This window comes from Pelodiscus sinensis, chromosome 7 (assembly GCF_052426305.1).
Source record: "Pelodiscus sinensis isolate ZL-2025 chromosome 7, ASM5242630v1, whole genome shotgun sequence".
Classification (NCBI taxonomy): domain Eukaryota; kingdom Metazoa; phylum Chordata; order Testudines; family Trionychidae; genus Pelodiscus; species Pelodiscus sinensis.
Window position 1 is genome coordinate 31,015,367 of NC_143058.1, and position 25,459 is coordinate 31,040,825.

The 25,459-nt window shown below is 46.1% G+C and overlaps 1 protein-coding gene and 1 long non-coding RNA gene across 4 annotated transcripts in view; one reads left to right on the forward strand and one right to left on the reverse strand.

Moving 5' to 3' along the window:
* Positions 1 to 262: 262 nt before the first annotated feature.
* LOC106732197 (uncharacterized) lies at positions 263 to 7,493 on the reverse strand. The gene is made up of 4 exons (XR_012905166.2): positions 7,355 to 7,493; positions 6,469 to 6,554; positions 5,395 to 5,512; positions 263 to 2,581 (listed from the first exon to the last, which is right to left on the reverse strand). It is a non-coding gene; the product is annotated as an uncharacterized LOC106732197 (long non-coding RNA).
* A 2,990-nt stretch (positions 7,494 to 10,483) lies between these two features.
* The window catches only part of GALNT13 (polypeptide N-acetylgalactosaminyltransferase 13), a 344,283-nt gene continuing 329,307 nt past the window's right edge, over positions 10,484 to 25,459 (forward strand). For all 3 annotated transcript variants that reach the window (XM_075933416.2, XM_075933418.2, XM_075933417.2), the window contains exon 1: positions 10,484 to 10,753. The gene's annotated coding sequence lies outside the window, so the exon portion shown is untranslated. The remainder of the gene's footprint in view (positions 10,754 to 25,459) is intronic.

A 25,459-nucleotide genomic window follows, 5' to 3' on the forward strand; every position in this document is an offset into this window, starting at 1 on the left:
AGCAGCAGCAGCGGACTTGGAGAAGTGGTGCGGAGAATTGTCTGGCTGGCTGGAGCACTTCCTGGTTCCAGTTGGTGCTGGACTATTAGGAGTGCCGGACCACTAGATGCCGGACAATTGGAGTTTCACTGTACTCAGGAATGCTAAAAGCCCTTATCTGGCAGAGTTGATAATGTCCAGGGTAAACTAGTTTAGGACAAAGCACTAGCAACTAATGGTTTAATCTTTGTGGAAGAAAACAAGCCTTCACTCTGCATTGTGTTTAAGCAACAAGTAGCCAGAGGCAGTTTTATTACGAGCTGCAGCAAGGGAAAAACTGGTTCAGACGGGGGGTGGGGGGGAACCCCCACCCTCTGAGGCAGATCTTCGAATACAAGCAATTATGAAGCAGTTTATATACTGTCTATTAGATATAACAACAATAATAATTAGTCTCCTTCCCATTACAAACACCAATGGCTAACAGTTATTTAGTCCCACCCAGATGCTCCTTATCTCAAGGTCCCTGCCAGAGTCAGCATTCTATCCTTATCTCCGTATAGAGGCGAGAGGTGAAGGCAGCGTCTAATTACAGATCTCGCGTTGTCAGGCCACAGACACAGCCTGACTCTTGCTCTCTTCATTTGGACCGTTCATTTGGACCATCTCGATGTTTTTGTTTCTCTGAGACAACCACATCAAACCTAGGCAGATTCGTCATGATGTTAAATGGGCAGGTACATAAAATGTCCTTATCAAAGTGGGTGCAACAATCCCTGGATATAGGGAGGCTCCCACAACTTCAGAATAAGCAATGCTCTCAACTTTATCTATATGCTCCTGCTTTGTTACAAGCAGGGTGGTTACCATTCTGATCTGATCTGAGTGAGGAATCCCCAGAGGGGCCAAAAACAAATGGTTATACTATGCCCTGTCCAGGTGGGCCTTTGGGTCCTCATGGATTCTCTACTTCCCCACTCCCATGGGTAGGCACGGGGGAGATGGGGACTCACCACCATAAGGGCTGGATGGTCTAAGCTATCTTATTCTTCAATACTGGCCTTCTAATTCTTTTAATTTAGTTCCATTAATTAACAATCCAATTAGTCTCTGGTCCAAATATCTGGTTAGGTCTAGTGAAGTGGACACAGAGCTGGACAGATCCTTCAAACTATTTAGGATCACTTGGTTAGCTTGGCTGGTGTCTAGGCCTTTACGGGCACTGGATATTACTGCATCTAGCCTGGATTCTATACAATTTCTGGGCTATGACATAAGTGTTGCTGACAGAGTTTCCAGGCCTAAACCAATCTGCGATGGTATCTGCTAAGCCCCGTCATTGCCTAATCAGGCACTTGCCAATTTGATTAGCCAGTCTAGCACACAGCTGGTCTATACCAGTGTGGAACATAGCTAAGGTAAGGACCAGTAACAGTTGTCCTGGTTCTGGGACAGGGGTCTGTTCAGGGCATGATGCACAATTGGGAGGCTCTATTTTGTCCTTAAGGACCTGGTTAATAATACCCAAATGAGGGCAAGTTAGCAATGGCCATTGTTTAACAAATGACAGCCATGCCTCAGGGGTTACCTTTGTTTGGGCTTTACGTGGAAAGCCCCAGTGGGAGTCAGTAGGTCCAACTTCAATGGCCTGCTGTTAGTGTTTAGCTTCTTTCCCACAATATTCCATACGAACTTGAACTCAGAGGACTGTGTATTCTTTGTCCTCGTAGTGTTCATGTTGTTACAATAAATAAAATGATTATGGGTGAATGAGGGGTGGCCCAAGGCCGTGTATTCCCCATTGCTATTAGCGTGTATTTGTTCTATGTATGTGACTTGAAGGAGGTTACATTGACTAGAGTCACTGTTTCTCTTATAGGACCAAGCATGGTTCACAGATGTTTAATTGATAACCCATGCAATTCCATAATTCTTGAGGCCTTTTAAGGCATCAGGCACCAATGAGTAGCAGGGCAAGTAGCTGTTATTGAAATGGTGCGGTTACTAGTTTCCTCATTGTTGTGGGCATTTTTACTTAAATATGCTGATGTCCCACTTGCCCGTGTTGTTTTATAGATGTCTTATTATCTCTGGCCAAACCACTTTTATGGTTGGTGTGCAAATTTGCAGAAGCTAAATATTTATTTGTGTAGCCATTAAAGCAAAACCAATCCGGTGGGGGAGAGGGCTGGTACCCCACTTCGAGTCCTTCTGTTCATGTGATGCACTCCTTGCTTCCTTCCAGTTATTTTTGTACACCTGTGGAGACATTGTCAACATTCTCCTAGCCTAAACAATTACCAAACTATTATCCTTTCACTAAATGTTAAAGTTGCCAGTTGACTAAGTTTAGAGTTGCCAATTGATTAGGCCAATTATTAATTTTTGTTTTGTTTAAATTAATGCTTCTGCTTTACTCAAATTATCCTTTCATTAAAACAATATCCTACACACAACAATATTTGCAATACGTATTACAATTAAGACACACAAGACAAACTTGGACAGAACACAAACTTATGTCATGACACAGAACCATGGTTTTTTGTTGTTGTTGTTGTATGTTGTTTTTCTTCAGCTGGCACCAGCGCATTCTGATGATCTGAAAGACAAGAAAACATTTTTACCCCCGTCAGTGTGGTCCATTATAACTTAAAATACTGCCTAAGATCTGTTAGGGGAACCAGTTACAGCTAGTTCCTTACCACTTCCATGGGCGAGTGAGCTACAACTTTACAAGAACAAGGGCGCTTCATCGGTACTCGTGACCTTCCACTCCCTCGAATTACCTCTGAGTTGCTAGCCCTCCCCAACAGTGGCATGCCTCAGTTTCCCTCTTGTGCTACAGATCAGGCTTAATGTGTGAAGCTATAATGCTTTTCCTTAGCACAAGGTGTTGGTCAGTTACTGTTCCAGCAAGCAAAAAGCTTTTCTTTTCCTGAAAAGAATCATATACAGTGTTACTTATTAAGACTATAGTAATAATATTGACATTAAATTTTATTAAATGGGCGCTTATAAATATTTTGTTTGTATTTGGACAATTTATTTGAGGGGACAGGTGTTTTATATTCCTTTGAAATAGTCAGGCAGCCTATATTCACATATAATGTTGGATTTGAAAGCAAGCCAAAAGTGTTATCAACTCAGCCTTGAACAGAGACACAGTGAAGTTTCAGGGCTTGGATTCTTAAAACAATGATTTGTTTTCTTAAAGAGTAAATTTAACCTTAAGGATTGAATGTATAGATTTCATTCTTTTATACAGTTAGCCAGTTAAGTGTCAATAGAATTCCTTATTTTCCTTTTGCAGATTTAACAAAAGTGTCTGTAGCCAAATGTTTACATTTGATTGTTTCTTTGCCTGGATTATTGAAAGAGGCTGCAAGAAACAAGGAGTCACTTTTTAAAGCAGGTTTCCCTCCATATATTACAACAATCGCTTAATTCCTTCTACACTCCCACAGAGTCCATTTTTCACCTTCACATACCTTCAAATCACTTGCTTTGTCCTTCCAAAGAAAACGTTTCTCATTCCTGTTAATTTAACTTTCCAATGACTGTATTCCTTTCCTTATTCCTTCAACTATGCCCATAGGGCTCCAAACTTTTTGCCTTCTCCTTTCACATGCTTTTTCTTCTTATGATACATCTTAATTCCTGCTAAATTACCTTTTTTTTCAATGACACAGGTTTGTCCAGTATTAATTTGGTAAGGAGGGTGGGCTTTCCCATTAGCCCCCACACCTCCTAATTCTTTTCAATAGGTAAATCCAAATGTGTATTATTACAGTCAACTATTACTAAGTTTAAACTTGTCAGTATAGGGTTTTCATAACATCCATGCTGCAGCAGTTGATCTATGCTGCTGACTCTGGGGTGGATCACTCGACCATGCTCTGTAAGGAGATTTATGTTGCAGAATGTGTCTCCTTGTTAGGGCAGATTTAGCTTCTAGTGATTACACTTTCAAATTCAATTCCTACTAGTTGGCTTTTAGGGTGGCTTTTGGGTTACGTCCTCCTACGCTCTCAAGCTAATTATAACAGTGTGTGAGGGAAAGGTTTTAACTGTTTTTTTTTCTGGACAGCCCTCACTTGTGCATTGTGAAACATCCTTGGGTTGCCTGCGATTCCAGCCAGAGAGGCTGTTGTTATCTATTTGCTAACAAGGTCTTGAGAATCTCCTACAGTTGCTTGGCAGCCCTTTCCTACTCCTGCGTTGTGTTTTGTGTATATGTATCCAACCAAAATGCCTAGGGCCAATATGGCTTGATCGTCGGCAGGCATTCCTTCCTTGAGAATTTGGAGGAATACTTCCCACAAGCTGTTAAGTCTATTCCAAAACTCAGTGTTTTGCTTTGGATCGGACAGATTTGTAACTAGAGCCCATTTTTCCATAGGGAAGATCTAATCCCTTTCAATTATCTTCTGTGCCTCCTCTCTATCTTCAGTGATGTGTGGTAAGGGCCCGTATAGGGCTGGGCATAGAGAGGAGTAGAGGGGGTAATGTTGGGCCAAATTCCCCCCTAAGCTTGGGAGAGGCAGTGCAATTGCATGTAAGTTACATTTCTCACTGCAGGGAGGATTTTTGCTTTTCTGAGCTTCAGTCTCATCCCTCAGGGCTTTAATTTCTTTCTCTGTCAATCTGTCAAATGCTTACAGGTCCTTGGACCATGATGCACGTACATGTAGTACGCAGGGGTGCCTTTCAGCTGTCTGGGGGGGTATGCTTAGACTGATCCCCATCCATTTTAGTCATTCAGGGGAGTATCCTGTCCACTCCCCGTCCGTTCAGTGGCTTATAGGAAACTAAAGAAGGGGTCTGCTGGGTATAGAGTGTCAGACCTTATCAGCAGCTCATGAAATAAGGGGAGTCATCACTCCTTCACATATCTGCTCGGTCTCGAGGTTCGGCTGACCCCCCTTGCGTTCAGAACTCCCTCGTGGGAGAGCCCTGGTGCGGCTGGAATCAGCTTACTTCTCAGAGACGTGGGCAGCGGCATTCACGCTTCACTCATTACATTCACACTCAGCATGGTTTTCACACAGAAATTTTCTCACTTTTAGATGCATCTCTCTTTATGGACCTCGTCCATATTTGGGGCGGCAAACAACACGTTTCCCCCCAGAACCACAGCAGTTCCCAGCACTGCATGAACCCAGGTGCCTTATGTCCGGACGCAATACAATTTTCTTCCCGTACCCGGGGTGGCACCACCAAAATCACAGCAGTTCCTAGCACTTCATAAACGTAGGCCTACTTGGGTGTAACAAAACAGTCTCCTTGTAACCGCTTTGCGTCTGACCTTGTTGCAGATTCAAAAAGTTCGGATGGCATGAGCCCACAAGAAGCAGACGACCCTACAGGCAGTCCTCCTCCACACCTCAGTAGAGATTTCAAAAGGTCTCTTACCTCTCATTTGGCGCCCTGAAGGTGAAGGGGGACGGTCTGCAGCTGCTGTCGCTGTCTTCAATCGGGCGTTGCCATCCAAGTCACGGCACCAAATTGTGGAAGAAAACAAGCCTTCACTCTGCATTGTGTTTAAGCAACAAGTAGCCAGAGGCAGTTTTATTACGAGCCACAGCAAGGGAAAAACTGGTTCAGACGGGGGGGGGGGGGGGGAGCCCCCCCTCCAAGGCAGATCTTCGAATACAAGCAATTATGAAGCAGTTTATATACTGTCTATTAGATATAATAACAATAACAATTAGTCTCCTTCCCATTACAAACACCTATGGCTAACAGTTATTTAGTTCCACCCAGATGCTCCTTATCTCAAGGTCCCTGCCAGAGTCAGCATTCTATCCTTATCTCCGTATAGAGGTGAGAGGCGAAGGCAGCGTCTAATTACAGATCTCGCGTTGTCAGGCCACAGACTTAGCCTGACTCTTGCTCTCTTGTTAACAAGACCGAGATGGCTGCACACAAATTCCCTTATTCCCTTTTCCTGCCTCCACATCTTATTTACATTGGGAAATGGAAAAACCATTATCTCTAGCAAGTACAGAATGACTTTTTAAAAAACTTTAGATATTTCTGTTCAAAACCGAAAATTAGGCTCAATCTATCCACTATATCAAAGTTGGTTTTCTGCTGTAGAATGCAGGATGCCCAAAGGGGCTGGTAGTCTGTATATTTGCATGCTTTTTATTGCTTAATGCCTCAGGCATACAACTCGGCATTCTTTTATATATTTGAATATTTTGACTTATATTTCAGTTTTCAATATTATAGAAATGAGTCATGTCTGTAAAAAATTCATTGAGCAGAATACTGAAAAGACATTTTTATGTTCATTATAATAATTAGCATTACAACCACTACAGATATACTTTTTATTTGTATAACCTTGTATCTACTGCCCTATGTAATCATAATTTGAATATGTAACTAAGTGTAATGTGGTGACATTAAAGAACTTTTAAACAGAAAATGCTTTAAGCTCTCTAACTAGTTTTTTCCACACAGTAAAAATGATTATTTTACCTGGTAAAACCCACTTCTGTCATTCCTGTGACCTGGGCCACTTGATTGTATTAGATCAGGGGTTCTCAAACTGGGGGTTGCAATCTCTGAGGGAATCACAAGGCACAAAACAAACAGCTATAAAATACGTAATTTCAATCTAATTTTTTTTTTTTTAGAAAATGACATACATTACACTGCAAGAAAAAGGTGTACTTACTTTGAAAGCACTGTAAATATACGACAAAATGATTACTGTTCCCAAACAAAATATATATTAACACCACTTTACAGAAACTGAACTTTAGGAATTGTAGTATGCAGCATGCAGGTTTGTTATTGTGAGTCTAAAAAGGTGGGACTTAGATAACATAAGAGTGCTTGATTGTTCAGCAGTTGAAGAGCTGCATTAAAATGCAGACCAATCAGAATACTGAGATAAATAATAAATTACGTTTTTTTCCCTAACAGTCAGCCAGACAGAAGCAGCACTAGCTCTTGCAACGGCTATAGCCACCCCAAAATTTACCTTGGGTCCCATAGCCACCCCCTTACAGCAGGGGTGGGCAATAATTTTTGATGGGGAGCCACTCTGGCAAGTGGTTGAGGACTGCACTCTTCCATGATACGAATGGAGGCAATGCGGGGTTTGGGATGTAGTTTTGGTGCAGAAAGGAGCTTAGGGTAGAGATTGGGGTACAGGAGGGAGATTGGGTGAAGGAGGTGGTTGTGACCAAGGGCAGGGGACTGGAGTGCAAAGGGTGTGACCTAGGGTAGGAGGGTATTGTGATCTGGGGCAGGAGACTGGGGTGCCAGATCTGGAAGGGGGTATGAGTATAAGAGGCAGACAGAGGATTTGGGTATGTTGAGGGGGGCAGGAAAGGGCTGGGGTGTCCAAGAGACTTACCTGCCAGCTGCCAAACTAGCCTGCCTGCAGAGCTTAAAATGTTTCCCAGCCAGCCTGCCTGCTCCCTTGGCCATGTGCTTCACTGAATAACTGAGCCCAGGAGAAGGGACATGGTTCTTGTTGGCTGCCTGTTATTCTAACAAGTAGCTCCCATTGGCTGGTTTCTGGATTGTGCTGGGGGCGGGATGGCTCCTGAAACGCCCCTCCCTACTTCATCTACAGTTTTAAAACAGAAATGGTGCCCTGAAGCCACATTTCTGCACAGTGCACAGGGCAAGCAGGGGAGCCTGACGGGCTCCCTGCTGTCTCCGCAGGCCAGATTCATAAAATCAGTACATTCCATAAATTCTAGGTACACAAGCATAATTAGCAAAACTACCCTATCTCGGGAGACCATCCTCCTTATGATAATCTTGTGGCCCATTGAGACAAAGAAGGGCCACTCACTGATCTAGATATTCTGTAAAACTTTCCAGACAAAGGGGTAAATAAATCAGTGGTCTGAATGGTTTTTAATTCCAAAATTTATCTGGCCAGGTGCTATATCTTGTCAAACAGTTGCAGATTTTTCTAGCAAGTCATAAGTAATTCTCTGTGAATGTTTTCTTTTACTTATATATATGAGTCAGTGTTAAGCACAAAATGGCATTTTGTTCTGCCATGCTACAACTAAATTATTCATGAGGCATTTTCACCATTCAATCGGTTCTGTTATCCTCTCTCTCAAATAAGCTTGTATAAGGTACTTAAGAGAAAGATGTGAATCCTACTCAATGGACAATATGGCAGTAACACACATGCACAAGAAGCTCCTTCCTAACTAGGGATGTTAAATATCGGTTAATTGAATAGTCGATTAACCACATGAATTCTTACTAGTTACTCCACTACTCTATAGTCCCTGGGGGTAGGGCCAGCAGCCAGTGTGCTCTGGCCTCACTCTGAAGGAGCCCCCTGCCACAATGCGCTGCTGCCTCTGTATCAGAGGCTGCAGTGGGGGATGCCAGGCAGGAGCTGATCTGCAAGGGAAGCGTTTAAAAAGCAGCTCGCCTCATGGACCAGCTGTCCATTGCCCCACGCTGCTGCCTCTGACACAGCCCATGTATCGCACACCCGAGGGTGGAGCCACCACCACCCATGCGCCATGGTGCCCGCCGGGCCATTTCTATGCGCCCACCAAGTGATCGGGGCCGGGCCCGACCCCGGGAGCACGGCGCATGGATGGTGCCGGCCCCTGGGCGCTCAGAATAGGGGCAGCGGCGGCCCCGGGCACGCAGCACATGGGTGTTTAGGTGACCCTGCCCCTGGGCACATGGTGTATGGGCGGCGCCAGCCCGGGCGTGTGGCACTGGGTCAGCGCCGGCCCCGGGCGTGCAGCACATGGGCGACCCTGCCCCCAGGTGCGTGGCGCAAGGTCTGTGCCAGCCCCAGGCATGTGGTGTATGGGCGGCACCAACCCAGGCGTGCGGCACATGGACGGCCCTGCCTCCGGGTGCGTGATACATGGGCTGTGTTGGCCCTGGGTGCGCGGCATATGAGTGGCCCCATCCCTTGGCGCGTGGCACAGGAGCGGCGCCGTCCCTGGGCACGTGACGCATGGATGCTGCTGGCTCCTGGACGCGTGGCACAGGCACCGGTTCTGGGCACGCAGCGCATGGGTGGTGGTGGCTCCACTCTCGGGTGTGCGATACATGGGCTGTTCCAGCCCCGGGCGTGCGGCGTATGAGCGGCCCCACCCCTGGGAGCATGGCACAGGAGTGGCGCCAGCCCCAGGAGTGCCGCGCATCGGTGGCGGCGGCACCAGGCGCACGGCATATGGCTGGTCCCGCCCCCGGGCACGTGCGCAGCCCCGCCCCCGGGTGCCCGGCAGCCCCAAAAGGTTGGGGACCACTGTCCTAGGGTGTGTCTAGACTGGCCAGTTTTTCCAGAAAATCAGCTGCTTTTCCGGAAAACTTGCCAGCTGTCTACACTGGCCACTTGAATTTCTGCAAAAGCACTGACTTCCTACGGTAAGAAATCAGTGCTTCTTGTGGAAATACTGTGCTGCTCCCGTCCAGGCAAAAGTCCTTTTGCGCAAAAGGGCCAGTGTAGACAGCTCAGATTTGTTTTCCGCAAAAAAGCCCCGATCGTGAAAATGGCGATCGGGGCTTTTTTGTGGAAAAGTGCATCTAGATTGGCATGGATGCTTTTCCGCAAAAAGTGCTTTTGCAGAAAAGCATCCGTGCCACTCTAGATGGTCTGTTCCGAAAATGCTTTTAACAGAAAACTTTTCCGTTCAAAGCATTTCCGGAAAATCATGCCAGTCTAGCCCTAGTGGTTAAGGTGCCACAGGACTCCTCGTTGTGATTGCAGACACAGCTACCCCTCTGAGATAAAAAATCAAGGCAAGAGCATGTCCTCAGCCCACACGCTGATACACTGACTGCGAAATACTGTTGTGTGCAATACGGCTTCGTCTCTAGCAGGCTTGTTTTGCCCACCGGCCACAGTGCCACCAATTTTATTTTTGCCTGAGGGGAAGAGTTTATACAAATCCCGCAAACCCCATCCCCGTCTGTGCCGAGGGCAGGCGCGCTGCAGGCAGCGCACGCCCCGCATGTCGGCGGCTCTAAGGCACACGCGTGGAGCCTGGCGGCCGCGCAGACTGGGGAACTTTTCGTGAAGTTAGGCGGGAGACGTGCCAGGCGTGTGGCTGAGCAGTCACAGCGGTCCCCTGATGGCAGCTACCCCCCCCTCCCCCGCGCACGTGAAGGAACGAGCCCGAAGTCACGGACACGCGATGAGAAGGGCCGGGGCAGGCAGGCGAGCGGCACCTCGGGCGCGTCCCTGCCGCTGCGCTACCGGGTCTACAGCGGGCAGAGCAGCGGCCCGAAGTTCGCCCCCCTCTGCGAGAAGCCCCGCCCCGCCCGCTCGCTCGCTCCGCGGCCACTCTGCGGCGCTGCGCTCGTATCGCGGGACTCGCGCGCCCCTCCAGCCGCGGGAGCCGATTGGGCGCCCGCACGGACCCTGGGGAGAGGGGGCCTTGTGACGTGCAGGCCCCAGCCCAGTGCGAGCCCCTCCCCGGAGCAGGGGGGGGAGGAAGCGGCTGGGCTGGAAAGGTGCTTTGCAGCCTGCGCCGGCACGCGCGGGGGGAGGGGGGGAGGCTGGTGACGTAAAGGTTCCGCCCCGTGCGAGCCCCCGGCGGCTCCGATAGGCCGAGCGGCGTGGGGGCGTGGCCGAGCGGCCGCCGCGGTGGCTCCGCCAGAGGTGACAGTGCGCCAGGCGCGCTCCCCTTCACCTCTCCTGCCTCCCGTCCGCGGCTGCGAGATGGAGACGCTGCTCGGGGACGGGGAGAGGCCGGAGCGGGGTGCGGCCCCGGGGGGCGTGTGAAAGCCTCGCGCCCCGCCGAGCGGAGACCAGGTGAGCTCTGGCGCCGGGTGCTCGGCTCAGCGGGCTGGGGGCGCCCCCCGGTGCGCAGCGGAGAGCCGCGCCGAGGGCTGCCCGGCGGCTCCGGAGCGGGGCGGGTGCCTCCAACTTTCTTGTGGGGGGCTGTGGGAGGAAGGCGCCGTGGCCGTAGCTCCTGGCGCTGCCGGGCGGTTTGCGGAGCCTTCAAGCCAAGCGGCGGCGGCAGCAACTTTCTCTCGGGTCCGTGCCGCCTGCAGGAAGGCAGCGGCTCTGAGGCGGTATCCGGCATCTGCCCGGGTGCTTAGGGCTGCCTGCAGCTGGAGGGGGGCTGCGCCGGGCGAACACGGCAGAAGGCATCTGTCCTCCTCGGTGCGCGGCGGGCTGAGCTGCCTGCCAGCGGGCGGATAAAGTCTTCCCACGGACGCTGAGGGCGATGCGCCGCTGCCTGACAAGCAGATGGGGCATCTTCCTTCCCCGCCACGCTGGTCATTCGGCACAACTGCGGGAGATGGGATGTGGGGCGGGGAGAGCTGCAGCCTAAGAAGGGGATTAAGGTGTGAAATTAGGTATCTTTGTCTTCGCGGTCCGGGGACATTTATTACCGCTGTGTAGCCGAGGGAGAGGGCGTCTTCCTTGTTTAGCTCCTGGATGCACTAAAGCATTACTGATAGGATTGGGATTTTATGTGTGTACGCCCGCTGAAACCTGCTCCTTGGCTGTAGCAGCTTGTAGGGCTATAGAGAAGGGTAGTAGGAGGAAGTAGGGGCTCAGAATAGAGGTATTTGTTTGTATCTTCACTGAGTTGCTGCTGCTGTGTAGGTATCTCAGACTCCAGACAGAACCTGACTTGAGTTTTCTAATTATGATAATTATTGCGGGTTCGCTTAATTAACAAAACAAAAACATGGCAAAAAATTCACAAACTCAGCGGCGGATTTTTGTCCTTGTATGCCTACTTTCTGACACCTTTTATTTGTTCAATGTTCATTCTTTTAAATATTTAGTGTAAAGATATATCATGTTCAATTCACAGCGGTTGTACAGTGGGGCTGAAACTGACAAGTTGGGCTGATTTTCCACTGGATGGGAAAAGAAAGGTGAGAGTGCAATACGAGTCAGGGAGCAAGGAAGGTACAAACTTGTGTGTAAGAGATCCTAGAAATCATTTAAATTTAGACGTGGGATGGACCTTGAGAGGTCATCTAGTCTATTCCGTTGTACTGACGAAGGAGTACACTACACCTACACCATCCTTGATACGTCTTTATCTAAGATATTCTTAAACCTCCAGGGAGGGAGATACTACACTCTTTAGTGGGTCTTTGCCCACGAAAGCTTATGCTCCAACGCTTCGGTTAGTCTATAAGGTGCCACAGGATTCCTCGCCACTTTTGCAGATTCAGACTAACACGACTACCCCTCTGATACTCTACAATCTTGATAACCTGCTCCAGTTCTTCACTATCTTGGTAGCTGGAAGGCTTTTCCCAGTATGGTATGTAACCTTAGTGCAGAAGATTAAGTCCATTATTTCTTGTCCTGCCTTCAGTGGACATAGCAAACATTGATCACTGTCATCTTTATAACAGCCTTTAACATGTTTGAAGACTGCTATGTCCTACCTCATATCTTTTCTTAGGGACTAAACATGCCCAGCTCTTTTTACCCTTTCTATTAGGTAAAGTTTTCTAAATCTTGTTTCATTTTTGTTGCTCTCCCCTGGACTCTCTTCAGTTTGTCTATATCTTTCTTAAAGGATGCAGCCCAAAACTGAACACAGAACTCCAGCTGAGGCCTCCCCAGTACTCACCGGAGCATAGCATAATAATTGCATTCCAGGTCTCACGTATAACATACCCGTTACTATACTTTATAATCATATGTGCCTTTTTCACAACTACATCATATTGTTGACTCCTGTTCTATTTGTGATCCACTGTGATCCCTGGATCCTCTTCTGCGGAATTGCTGCCTAACCAGTTACTCCCCATTTTGTAGTTGTGTATTTGATTTGCTTGCATCAATCTGTTTAACTATGCATCATTTGCAGATTTTGTAAGTTTACTCTGTGCTCCCCAGGAAGACCATTTTGGGACCCCACTAGATAAGTCCTCTCAGTTTGACAGTGGACCACTGATAATTTGCATCCAGCTTTTGAACTAGTTGTGCACCCTCCATATACTAGTTTAATTTAGGTTTTATATCTCTGGTTTTCTTATGAGAAAATCCAGGATTATGCCTCCTGGAAAGCTTTACTAAAATCAAGATATATCATAACTACTGCTTCCTCCAATGCACTAGGTAAGTAACTCTGTCAAAGAAGGCAATTAGAATGATTGGACCTGATTTGTTCTTGACAAATCATTGTTGTTTATTCCTTAACCCTGTTGTTCTCTTGATTTTTATAAATTGATTTGAAAAAAAATTAAACAATATCTTTCCAGGAATTGAAGTTAGGCTGTCTGATCTGTAATTCCCAGTGTTTTCCTTTGACCCCTTTTTGTATACAGGCAGTCCCCGGGTTACGTACAAGATAGGGACTGTAGGTTTGTTCTTAAGTTGAATCTGTATGTAAGTCGGAACTGGCGTCCAGATTCAGACACTGCTGAAACTGACCGCCAGTTCTGACTTACATACAGAATCAACTTAAGAACCCCAGGCGTCCCCAAGTCAGCTGCTGCTGAAACTGATCAGCAGCTGATTCCAGGAAGCCCGGGGCAGAGCCTGGGGCTTCCTGTAGTCAGCGCTGGTCAGTTTCACCAGAAGCTGACTTGCGGACGCCTGGGGCAGAGCAGCTGGGGTGCTGCTGGGTTGCTCCAGTAGCGCCGCTCCTCGGTGCTACTGGACCAACCCAGCAGCACCCCATCTGCTCTGCCCCAGGAGTCCTGATTCAGCCGCTGCTGAAACTGACCAGCAGCGGCTGAATCAGGACCTGGGGCAGAGCAGCTGAGGTGCTGCCGGGTTGGTCCAGTAGTGCCCAGAGCGGCGCTGCAGGACCAATCGGCAGCGCCCCAGCTGCTCTGCCCCAGAGTCCAAAACAAAAGCCTGGTCTGCTGGGGGGGGGGGGGGGGGGGAAGCACACTAGCTGCGCCCTCCCCCCCAGCAGACCAGGGACACGGGGAGCAGAGCCGCAGCGGGGTGCCGCGCCTCTGAGGCTTTGCTCTGGCCCAGCAGACCACAGGCACCCGGACTGAAGCCGCAGCGGGGGGGGGGTCCTGCGCCTCTGAGGCTTTGCCTGGCAAAGCCTCAGAGGCGCGGGGACCCCCCGCTGCTGCCGCTTCAGTCTGGGTGCCTGTGGTCTGCTGGGGACGGTCTCCAGCAGACCACAGGCACCCGGACTGAAGTGGCAGCAGCGGGGGGGTCCCGCGCCTCTGAGGCTTTGCTCTGGCAAAGCCTCAGAAGCGCGGGAACCCGCCCGGTGCCCCTGGTCTGCTGGAGACGGTCTCCAGCAGACCAGGGGCACCGGAGCAGCTTACGAACGGGGCTTTCTCGCCCCGACCTCCGGGGCAAGAAAGCCCCATTCGTAAGTGCGGATCCGACATAAGTCGGATCCGCGTAAGTCGGGGACTGCCTGTATTGCACTAAATTTGCCCTTTGCTAGTCATAAGACATCCCTGGGAAATAATAATAGCCACCCTCAATTTGTTCTTAAATTCTTTATGCTGAGGCATATACTGGACAAAACATTAATATTCTGTGTAAATTATTTTTAGTATGACTGCATATTTGCATGAGTGCCATTTAATTTTTCAGTAAATTTATACTTCTATAACTTACCCTCAAAATATTATTGGCATCCATAGTCCTAAAGATGTTAAAAATTAGAAAGTGAGATTCTTACTGCCTACTATTTAGGGCACATCTATACTATGAGATATGGAGGAATTTTTTACCAACCGATGATACAAAATCGAAGAACTGTGTCCTCAGTGTGAGGAAGAATTGAATGTAGTCTGAAGTAGTGTGTCCCCATTAGGGAGCGTACCATTGACTCAGAAAGCGGAGCACTGTGGGCAGCATTATATTCTGGGCTATGCTCACTGTGTCCATTGGGACCAAAACTGTGCATAAAGTGGTTATAGGCTCATGTTGCCAGCTTCCCAAAATGCATTCGTCTAGTTCTTCCTCCCTTGTGTGAGATAAAGGGGAGGCAGTATACTTGTGCCTTTTTGTGCCCTGGTTGATTGTGCAGATGCAGTAGCAGTGCAAGCATTGAGCCTAGTTTTCCGTAAATCATTATTATGGTTGTATGTGTTGTGGTGCACCTAATGGTGCAGTATTTGAAGAATGTACGCATGTCACTCTTTCAGGATGAGGATGAAGCTCGGTGTGGTATGGAGTCACTCATGCAAAGCCTGGCACTGATGCTAGCATAGCCTCCAGTCAATCCTCTGCACACAGTGGAATGCTGTTTCTGGTGCTGTGAGACAAGCTCATACTGGTTGTTGTGACCGTATTGTGATGCAGAGACTGCACGATCAGCAGCGGCTGCAGAACTTCTGAATGCATAAGGCCACGTTCTTAGAACTTTGCAAATCACTTGCCCCTGCTCTGAGGAATCAGAGAATCCAAATAAGACCTGCTATGACCATGGAGAAGCGTGTAGCAATTGCCCTATGGAAGCTTGCCATGCCAGACAGCTCTTGGAGAAATAGTGAGTGGGTGCCTCTGAAGTTGGTAGAGTAATATTAAATATACTGTTGTACTATTAATAGGTGGATAGCTAAGGTTACAAGGGTATTTTCAGTTTAAAGAGGTCTCTTTTAGTTGTTTCTTCTTTTCACAGATCACTTGGGCTGAAAATTTCTAGGGGTCTGCTTAAAATGAGTTTGAGGGGAAAAAATAATTCAATAAAATCAAACACAAAGGCGAGAAATAGAGGATGAGCTTTATATATTATAATATATAAATTGTATACACTTGCCATTTATAAAGAAATACTGTAACATTTATACTGAATGGATCTAGTCTTTCATTAGTTAGTTTTGGAACTTGAAAGTTTTCACTGAGATGGAACCTTTTGCTGGACTTCAAGAAGTCTTTCAATTTTTGTCAGTTTTAAGGTTATAAAAACATAATTTATTCATTATGTGTGTTACTTTTGGCCTCCTGGCATTTTGTTTGCATTGCATATGAGCAAAGAAATGATCTAACCAGAAAACGTCAACTCTGAAAAAGTGAGTGGTGTCTTATGCTCCTTTTCTATCTTGTAGATACTGAATGAGGTACCCTTGAAAGATAGGGATCTGGCTTATTTTTAGTGAACTTTACTTGCAATTACACAGCATAAATCTGAATTTGTTGGAGTAATTGCTAAACTGCATTTGGAGGCACAGCAGCCAAAATACAGTGCAGTTAATGAGCTGGAGGTTTGGAATTAGAGGAATAGGAGAAAATAAGGGAATTGGAAGAGTCAGACAGAAGAAGGGGAGAAAGGACACCAAGAACAGAGTATAAAGAAGTAGAAGAAAACAGCACTACACTACACATAGAAGACTAAATTTCTTTAAATACCTCATAAGAATTTTGCTTTCAACATATTGTGTTTAAATCACGCATACATTTTCCAGTTCCACTTTTTGCTTCTGCAGACCTATGTTTCCAAGAGTTGTTTGCTTATTTTTATATGCCACTGTCTTCTATTGCCAGTCTTGTACAGCAGTGTTTTTCAAACTTTCCTGTCTACTGTACCTCTTTTAGGAGTCTAATTTGTCTTTCCTACCCCTAAGTTTCACTTCATTTAAAAACTACTTGCTTATAAAATCAGATGTAAAATACAAAAGTGTCACATCACAACACATTGTTTCAGGAAAAAAATACTTACTTTCCTATTCTTACCATATAATTATCAAATAAATTGGAATATAAACAAGTTATGTAAAATATTAGTCTTATAAAACTAGACAGATATCTAGATAAGGGGATGTACCCCCAGGAATATTTCTTCCAATCCGTAGGGGTATGTCTAAACTACATGGCTCCGTCGACTGAGCCATATAGATTAGTTTACTCGAAAAAGGGAAATGAAGCGGCGATTTAAATAATTGCCACTTAATTTAAATAAAAATGGCCACTGCGCTGTGCTGATCAGCTGATTGTCGGCACAGCGTGGCAGTCTAGACAGGGATCTGCCAACCCCAGAACCCTTTGTTGGCAGATCCTGTAAGCCTCGTTTCAGATCCTGGCTTCTCCCTCCCCACATCTGCAATGTAGCCACTTCCCAGCTCCTGTCCCCTCCCCCTGTCAGCTCAGCTCAACTTGCCCCCACCCCTCTTGCAGCACACTGGTACTCTTATCCTGGAATATCCATGGTCCTGACAGATCACGGATTTTGCTGGACCAGAGAGTCCTAGTTTATAGCGGTGCATCCTGTACTAATCTGCTATTAATTGCTTTTTTCTTTTGGTTATAGAATATCTCCATTTTAAATGCATTTATAGTAACAACGAAGAGCACATTACATTACTTAATGAATAAATTGTGGTATGGGGATGCATGTATTTTTTCTAGTAGACAGCAAATTAGCAGTTTATCTTCATGGTTAACAATTCTGTTTGGGAGAGCTGTTTCTCCAACATATTCTGTGCATAAGAGTCAGTTCCACAAACGTTGATAAAGTTCATTTCAATTTGGTAACTCTTACTATAGCATTTAGCAGTGTGCATAACTAAAAAGTTGAAAGGAGTAGATTTCCTCCTCTCCCCACCCTATTTTGCTTTTGGTCTGGCTGCAGAGTAGCATGGAGCTTTGATTTAGTTTGATCAGTGACACTATACCACCTATATATGCCTTCAATCCACCAATCAGGTATCTCCATTTCTCATTCATGGTCTTGCCTGCTTTGCCTAACCAGTAATTGAGTTCTTCTTCCTCCTGGCCTATGTAGCTTGTTACAAGATGGTTTGTGTCTTACTGAAAGCAGCCATGGGATTACAGCCGGACCCTGAGTTGCGAACAGTTGAGTTACGACTATTCGCATTTACGACCAAAGCTCCCATGGAGCGATTGTAAAGGTGGTCCCCGAGTTACGAACGCCACCCGTGCTTACAAACAGCGTGGTCGCTAGTAACTCAATGGGGTCTGAGTTACGAACAAATCAAGTTACAGCCAAGTGTTTGGTCTGTAACTCGTTCGTAACTCGGGGAGAGGTTGTACTGTCATGGAAATTTGGAGGTGGTGGAACCTGGCTGCATGTGGAAACAGTTATTGATATCTAGCCTGCCCTGTTTAGGTGGCACTAGCCCTCTAACTATTTCTTTGGAGTTACTATATTTTCACCACTAAATACAGCCATTTGTGGTGTTATACACCTTTCTATTAATCAGTGGACTTATTATGAAAAGAGAATTTGACAAATAATGTTCAAAATATAAAAACAGTGATGCTTTATACCACAAGAGTGTGTAATTTGGTGACTTTTGACCAGTTTGTAGTCACAGTAACTGAACAGTCTCAAAATATGAAAATGTGACCCTCAGAAACAATCTATAAGAGAAGAGATGGAGAGTGAACTTTAGGTAATTAATGCAATATAGCTTAGAGTAACAAAAGCGAGAAGTGCTATTGCCAACCCATCAGCAGGCCACTTGTGACCTGTATATCAATTCAACTTTATTTACAGGTTCAAAAGCTGGTTTAAAAGCTTTGTTGCACAGGGAATATGCTGATAGGCATTTTATGCATACAAAAGAGGACAAACTGCCTCATCTACTTATGGCTTATTAGTTTTTAGTTATATGACATGTAGAATATCGGGATGACACAGCTCAGATTGTTTGCAGGTTGGCTACTTCCACAACACCGTGGAACTTTATTGCATCTATGCTAGTGAATACTATAAAGAAATACAAATGTAAAAGTTAGTGGGGACATCCTACATAATTTAAAACCATTTGATCACATTCTCTCTCAGATATTTGTCCTCTGGCTTTCTCATAGGTCATGATCTCAGTAGCTGGCTGTCAGTGTGATATTTTATCCCTGTGTGGATAACAGGTGGATGTCTTGAATATGTCAGACCAGCCTCAATGTGCATATATGTGGTGTTCTAATGCACCTTTGCAGAACATTGAGACAGCACTTGCAACCTGAAGAATAAAATGAAGACTAGGGATGTATTAGTGCAGGCGATTAACCAATAAGCAAAACCTTATAGGTTAATGCTATAGACTACACATATTTCCTCCTCCGCCTTCTCTCCCCGCCTGCCAGTAACTTTTTTAGCAGGCTGGCCAGCAGCCTGGCTCAGTCCTGGATTGCGACGGGTCTGGGACTTACTGCTGCTGTGGCTCTGTATTTAAAGTGTATTAGTAAAGTGTATGGGGGCAGGAGACTGGACTCGATGACCTCTCAAGGTCCCTTCCAGTCCTAGTATTCTATGATTCTAGGAGCTAGGTGGGCAGGCATCCTGGCTCAGTTCCGGCTAGCACTGGGCCTGGGAGCTCAGACCAGCTCCCCAGACAGGGACTGCTGCCACCCTGTGCTGCTGCCTCTGTATCAGAGGCAGCAGCATGGGGCAACAGGCAGCCAGTCCGCTAGGGGAGCTGGTTTTTAAACTAGCTCCCCTCGCAGACCAGCTCCAGCCTGGCACTCTACGCTGCTGCCACTGATACAGAGGTAGCAGCCTCGAGTGGCAGGGGGCTCCTTAGGAGTAGGGCCAGAGTACAGGGGCTGCTGGCCTCACCCCCTGGTCACTACAGAATAGTTCAGCAACCGATAAGAATTTGAGATTACTTGACTATTCAATTAACTGATATTTAGCATCCCTAATGAAGACATCACTTTTGTAAACAACACTGTTAATAGACTGTGACAAAATATAACCGCATATTAGGCAAGAATCTCTTAACGCTTTCCATTACATGGGTAGAGAGGGTATTTAAAGAAGTGGAGGCAAGGTTTAGGTGAAGAATGTAACTTGATTCCCATTGACTGGTTGAGTCAGTGAAAGCCTCTGGAGATTGTGACTAGTGTTTTGTTTTATTTTCCATTTTATGTCCTTTAAAAGAAACAATACACTGTGTCCTGAAGAAAAGGCCTTAAAGGACATGGGTGTGGAGTTTGTGTCTTTTCCTTGGCTGGTGAAATAGCTTACACAGTGTCCAAAGGCTAGAAGTCCTAAGCGTGTCTACAGTAGAGTTTCTGTACTTGAATAGTGGCTGAGCAAAACTCCATACTTGTTTTTCTAAGTGTTGCTTCTCTGTGGCCTATATTGTAACACTTGGGAGTCAGGGGAGCACCTTCAGTATCGTAACACCCTGGAGGGGGAAGCACTATGCTGGTGTACACCTTTGGCATTTAGAAACGTGCCTGACAATATCACTCGCAACACCTTTTAAATAGCATCTTAGCTAATGTTTGCCAGTGCAATGGGGCCAGTCATGCCAGTACACTCTTCCGAGGCTTGGAACACAGCGGTTGTGTTGACAAGTCAATGTCTTTCTCTTCCCCAGTGCTTTAAGGCTGGATTCTGGCAGCCTCCTGTGCTGTGGGAGAAGAGACTCTGAAAATTCTCATACTAGCATCCCTGTGCAGGAGCAGATGTATTTTGGTTCTAGGTTAATATCTGAAAAGGTAAACTTTGAGCAAGGGAATAAGCAAATACATATTTTGTTTGTTTGGAAATGTGATAATGCATGTAAGTTAGTAGTATAATAGTTTTAAAAAAAATAAAATTTAGGTTGAGTACTGGAGTAGGGAAGGGGATGCCCTTTTAGTAGGATCTATCAGAATGTGGAATAGTTTTCAAAATTGTTGTCAGCTTCGTCACTCAGGCTTCTAAAATCTAGCTTGGACATCACAACACAAAATATATTGTAACTAATAGAGAGACAAGGTTGGTGAGGTAGTATATTTTATTGAACCAACTTCTGTTGGTGAAAGACAATATCTTATCTTTTAAGTTTCTTACCCAGCTTGTGCTTCTAATATTTTGGGTCCAACATGGCTACAACAAGAAATGCTATAATGAATATCCCTGCACTGGAAGGAGAATTCCTTAGAGGAGCTAATAGGTCTTTTCTCACTCTAATATCTGAGAGTTGCAGATACGGGTTTTAAATGAAGAATAAGTCTATTTTTAAATGTAAAGTAGGAGACTCTCATGAGATAGGGGGTGGGAGCTAAAAAGAATTCTAAGACACAAAATTATGTTGATTTGATTTTTAGCTAGGAGAACCAAATTCTAATTTTGTCTCTTATCAAATGTGAAAAGGTGCTGTTTTGAGTTCTTGATAAGCTGTCAGTTCCATCATAATTTGTGCATATAATTATTTATAAATTAATAAATTACTTGTGGGAATCGAATGATGCCTCATGCTGTTTCTGCTCTATTCCTAGGATATTTGCAGACTACTAAAGTATACTGAGAATTGGTTTCACAGTAACTTAAACATGTTTTAACTTTGAAATAAGAAATCTGTATAAAATGCACTTTACTTTCCAAAAGCCCGGTTCAAGAAGATTGGGTTGCAGAGTTGACTTACTAATACCAAAGTATCTGGGAAGGTTTCTGGGACTGTTGTTTTGTGTGATTTGTGCTTTGGTAGCAAAACTGATTAAGTATAAAAGACATCTGTCATGTGCATTGTAGCACACTTTGAAAATTATATCTTTTATGGTGTCACGGTGCCAATATACAAACGTGCTTATATTTTCCGTGCAGTTTTTTTCCCTTTTGTGTTATCCAATTGAGAATTGTCACTAATGCTAAAGTTAACTTGGCATGAATATGGAATTTGTGTTGAGTTCTGTTTCTCCAAGTGTTACTGCAATATTACCCATTCTGTACATTCTGAATGTTTAGCGAATTCCTCAGCAGCCTTAAGTGGCTGATAGCCACATTCATTCTGCGACTCATCTGGGATATAAACTGAAATTATTTTCTATGTCTTTGAGCTCAGATGAGATGCTGGAGACTGCACTTGGTATAGCAGAGTGGAGTGTATAAACTGATTATTTCTTATGAACTGCACCAATGTTCCTTCAGATTTTTTTTTCCATCCACGTGCAGAATAAATTTTGTTATGTGTACCGAGGCACGTGTGGATGTGCATCACCATTAGAAACACAGACTGCCAGCTGTGGGCATGGTGGGTACTCTGCTAATCTGCTGGGTGGCTCCTGAATGTCTTCTGGGTGGTTGCCCAAGTTTACAGGGAACATTGCAATATTGAAATGGCACATAGCCGCTGCTGTGGAATTGCCTGCCCCTTTTCTTCTACCACTGGCTTCAAGCTCTTGGGATATCATTATAAGTGTGCTCATAAAATTCATAAGCCAGTTCCCCCGCAGCACTGTGTCTGTGGGAGCCAGGGGAGGTAGAGACACAGCGGGGAAACAGCATGAGGGGACAGCGTCAATCCCACTGCCGACACTTCTGATTTTGAAACACTTCTGCTCTTCTACATATCAAAAGCAGAAGCACCACAGGGAGCACAGGGTGAACGGGAGATTGTCTCCACTCACCCTGTGCTGTGTGCGGTGCCTCTCCCTTGCTGACTCTGAAAGGCAGCAAACTGGGGGACAAGAGCAGGTGCTGGGGAGAGCTGGCTTAAAAGCTGGTTTTCCCCCCAGCACCACCTTGGGAGTGTCACCTGCCCACCACTGGCTTTCTCAGAGTCAGTGGGCGGGAGGCTTGGGGATGCTGCTGGAAAGCAGCCCCTGTCTGCAGGGATCCCAGCAGGGAGCTGGCCCCCCATGGACAAGGGCTGTTGATATCAGGCAGCTCCTGTTCGCAGCGGCCAGGGATGGCCACGGCCAGGAATGGCCACAGGCAGGGGCTCCTCAGGCAGCAGCCTCTGCCCTGATTGCTGTAAACAGAGGTTGTTCTGGCATCATCCCCTGACCACCGCGAACAGAGGCTGCTGGTCATAGCGCGAGCCGGGACTGAGGAGTCCTGGCTCGTGCTGATTGCAGAGCCTCTGCATTTTAAATGGAGTAAGAGCACAGCAGCTGGCGGAAAAGCACTCATGGCCACTGAAGAAATCTGATTCTCAAATGCAAGAAGAGGATCCAAGGAGACTCCTAAGCTGCACACCCATTCCTTCAGTAGGAGTGTGACCCTGTCTAGAACGGCTAACAGCACATTCCTGGTCAGATGGCTTCCTAATCCACAGGACCTCGGTCTAACCTGGATTCAGCTTCCTCTTATTTGACCTCATCCAGTCCATCACAGCCTCCATGTCTGGATCTGATGTCACAGAGAAATAGCATTGGATGTCATCTGCACATTGATGGTACCATCCTCCAAATTTCCTCATGATCTCTCCAAGTGGTTTCATGTAGATGTTAAACAGCATAGGGACAAGAGGAAACCTTGTGGGACCCTATAACACATTCGCTATGGGGTCAAGCAGTAACCCCCTACCTCCACCTTCTGAAAGCGTCCCGATAAGTAAGACCGGAACCACCACAAAGCAGTGCCTCCAATACCCAACTCTGCCAGGTGCTCCAGAAGGATATCCTGGTTGATGGTATTGAAAGCCGCCTAGAAGTCCAAGAGAATCAATAGTGACGCGCTTCCCCTGTCTCTCTCTCAGCGTAGGTCATCTACCAGGGAGACCAAGGTGGTTTCCATTTAAAAAACAGGCCTGAAGCCAGACTGAAATGCATCCAGATAATCTGTTTCTTTCAAGAAATCTTAGGGTTGCAACGCAACCTCTCACTTGAGTATCTTGCCCAGGCAGGGAATATTGGTGACTGGGCAATAGTTATTCAAGTTGCATGGGTTTAGGGAAGGCTTTTTAAGAGACAGTTTTACCACCATCTCTTTCGCGGTGAGTGGAACCATCCCAGATCTAAGAGAAGCATTCTGCTATATTCCTTCCCTGTCTGGGAAGGAGTATGGCAGAAAGGGATCTAGGGGTTATAGTGGACCACAAGTTGAATGAGTCAGCAGTGTGATGCTGTTGCAAAGAAAGCAAACATGATTCTGGGATGCATAAACAGGTATGTTGTGAGCAAGACACGAGAAGTCATTTTTCCGCTCTACTCTGCGCTGGTTAGACCTCAGTTGGAGTATTGTGTCCAGTTCTGGGCACCGCATTTCAAGAAAGATGTGGAGAAATTGGAGAGGGTCCAGAGAAGAGCAACGAGAATGATTAAAGATCTAGAGAACATGACCTGTTGAGGGAAGACTGAAGGAACTGGATTTGTTTAGTTTAGAAAAGAGAAGATTGAGGGGGGACATGATAGCAGTTTTCAGGTATCTAAAAGGGTGTCATAAGGAGGAGGGAGAAAACTTGTTCATCTTGGCCTCTGGGAATAGAACAAGAAGCAATGGGCTTGAACTGCAGCAAGGGAGGTTTAGGTTGGACATTAGGAAAAAGTTCCTAACTGTCATGGTAGTCAGACACTGGAATAAATTGCCCAAGGAGGTTGTGGAATCTCCATCTCTGGAGATATTTAAGAGTAGGTTAAATAAATGTCTATCAGGAATGGTCTAGACAGTATTTGGTCCTGCCATGAGGGCAGGGGACTGGACTCAATGACCTCTTGAGGTACCTTCCAGTCCTAGTATTCTATGATTAACAATCCCCTGGACCCAACCTGTCATCCCCTTCCCAGCTTAATTTAATAAGCCATGAAGGGCAGGTGTCGAGCGAGCATGTGGTCGGTTGCACTTCTCCAAGCAGCTTGTCCATATCCATGGTCTTCAAAAGCTGAAAATGATCAGAAGAAAAACTAGGTGGTGTGCTTGATACATTCTGTACTCTGCTTACATGATAGCCAGAATCCAAGTTGGACTGGATGTGAGCAATCTTAGCTGTAAAATGCTTCACAAACAAATCACAGTGGATTGCTGAGGGCTCTTCCATCTCAGCACAAGAGCCAAACTGTTAGAGGCTCCACACCACTCGAAACAATTCTGCTGTCTGCGTGGAGTGCTTTTCTGGCATATTCTCTGTGTTGATTTGAGTACTTTGCCATCACTGTGTCTTACAAAAAGTGCTTCTGCAAATGTTGTGTGGACATTCTGTATGTCCTGCTTTTTTTAAAATGATGCAGCATGTTCACATACATACTCCACCCTGCTATTACCATACCAGTGCTCTGTGGCTCTCTTGTGGCCGAATGGGAGAGGGGAATTAATTGAGAGAACCTGCAAGATATTGCATGACAAGATCACTTAGCTGCTGAAGTTTGGATATGGCAGTGGGCAGAATTGCAGTGGTGCATTCAGGTAGTAAAGCTGTCAGAACCAGAAGACTATAATTGGGATGGCAGGAAACTTGGCCACATATACTGGCTTTTTATACTTAAAATTATGTTAGTGCAGTCTTAAAATGTAGTGGGGCCCAGCTAAATAATGAAATGACAGCAAATAAAGTGTTAAGGTCCTAAGAGATGGCTAAGGAATTACATTTCTTTATTCACTTATCCACCATTCTGTTATACCTATAATCCTGAGAAACATATACAGTTAATGTATAATAACATGTGCATAAAGATATCAACCAAATAGAGATCTTCTGCTCTTCCAGATGGTAAAGCAAAAAATTAAAGTGTTTTATCTGGCAGGGGCTTGAAAGCAATTGCTTACCTCGATAGCATCGGATTGGGTCGGGGCAGAGGCAAATAAGGGCACGTGGGGGTCAGAGGAGGCAGCAGTGCTCTGCGGCTTTGCTCTCCGTCTCCCTGGTCTGCAGGGAGACGGGGAGCAAAGCCTTGGAGCACGCCCGCAGCGGGACAGCCCAGGTGCGCTTGGGCTGTCCCGCTGCG